The sequence below is a fragment of the Anomaloglossus baeobatrachus genome, chromosome 9 (genome assembly GCF_048569485.1).
Source record: "Anomaloglossus baeobatrachus isolate aAnoBae1 chromosome 9, aAnoBae1.hap1, whole genome shotgun sequence".
NCBI lineage: Eukaryota > Metazoa > Chordata > Amphibia > Anura > Aromobatidae > Anomaloglossus > Anomaloglossus baeobatrachus.
In genome coordinates, this window is record NC_134361.1 from 213,039,147 (window position 1) to 213,041,230 (window position 2,084).

Sequence of the window (2,084 nt, forward strand, 5' to 3'; positions counted from 1 at the left end):
CCACCAAAACAAAATAATAAATCTCAAATTTTCAGAAAAGTCTTGTATTTAATGTGTTCTGCTGCGTTTCACAGCTGTATTTTCATGGACACAGCGTGTTTTGCACCTTTTTACTGTATTTATGTCATATATGTCATATATATATATATATATATATATATATATATATATATATATATATATATATATATATATATCGCCTTGCGAAAGTATTCAGCCCTCTTGAATTTTTCAACCTTTTCCCACGTTTCAGGCTTCAAACATAAAGATAAAAATGTTAATGTTCTGGTGAAGAATCAACAAGTGGACACAATTGTGAAGTTGAAGGAAATTTATTGCTTATTTTAAACTTTTATAAAAAAAAATCAAAAACTGAAAATTGTGGCGTGCAATATTATTCATCCCCTGTAAGTGAATCCTTTGTAGCGCCCCCTTTTGCTGCGATTACAGCTGCAGTCTCTTGGGGTATGTGTCTATCAGTTTTGCACATGGAGAGGTGAAATTCTCGCCCATTCTTCCTTTGTAAACAGCTGGAGCTGAGTGAGGTTGGATGGAGGCGTTTGTGAACAGCAGTTTTCACCTCATTCCACAGATTCTCAATTGGGTTCAGGTCTGGACTGTGACTTGGCCATTCTAACACCTGGATATGTTTATTTGTGAACCATTCTGTGAGGCAAATCCCGGGATATGAAGATGAATTATGACTCCAGTCATAATCCCTCATCACTCCCTGGCAGTGCCCCCTCCCTTCTTGTTCTCAGTGTTCCACTTACACCTCCATGGCCATGTCCTGTGATATGGAGATGAGGTGGTGTGGGAACAATGGACACAGGATGACTCCCTGCCGTCACCCTGTAACAAGAGTTGTATCTCATTAGCAAGGCTATGGAAATAGCCAGACAGAACGACTCCGGTAAAAAATGGTTCATATCTCGCAAGCCATATTTCCGATAAATATGGCAACCATAAAAATGGTGTCTCCGCATGCGGACGATGCCGGCACACCCTTTTTATGGGAGCAGGACATTGGGAAATGCCCCAGGCGTGATATCAGCCAATGGGGAACTGGCAGGCAGGTCATGAGTCCCCTCGTTCTGTAGCTAAATTCATAACTGTCACAATGAGAGCATTGGCGTCCGCCTACGACGCTCCCAGGCCAAGTTATGGCCATATTCCATGTAGTGGATTTTGTCCATAACTCCAGCCAGGGGTGGAGCAGTGCTCCCTGTGAGGTCACTAAGGTAGGAGGGGACCTGGATTGCCCAGGTTGATAACCCTACTTCGGCCATTTTCCAGTGTTCTTTTCGCTGGGGGCACGTGTAGGAAACATCTGTGGGAAGGATCCTAGAAACCTGGCCTACAGCGCCCCCCTGTGGCCAGACGCAACAAGGTAACTGCTGGAACTGTGTATGCCTGTTTGTAACCCATGCTTTGATTGTAACTGTACTCTGACATATGTATATTCTGTAGATTCCCTATTGTATATATTGTAGTTTCTAGTGTGCTTTAGGCTGATTAAATTATATAATTAATCTTGGGCTGTTCTGTTATCTCGATCTTGAATCCCACGTCTGTGTGTTCGGCTAATAGTTACCGTAAATCGGTTGGTGGCAGCGAATTGTGCCAAGGATTATTGTGGGGAGGCCAGTGAGATTCGGGGAGATTTTATATATTCCGCCCGCAGAGGTCGGGGGAATATATACCCTACTCTCACCGGGGACCCTTCAATAATCGGCATAAGTAGTATAGCGGCCTCCTTGCTTATCGTCGGGCAATTCCATAATTGGCCTGACTATAAGAGGGGCGCTAGAGAGCGCATCACGTGCTCTGTCTGTCGGTCGGGAGGTATAAAGGAGGGGTGACCCCCACTTGTTACCCCCCGATTGTGACGTACTGGTAGCCAGACCGGGGGATTTCTGAGTGACCCCCCGGTGGTTTGTGACATATTGGTGGCAGCGGTGGGATCGAGATAATAGTGTGTGTGAGTGTGAGACCCATACTCCCAGACACTAAAGACTGCCTGCAGCAGCTGTGGCTGCTGGGGTCTTCAGACTAGCTCAACACTAGAGTGTCAGAGTGCAGAT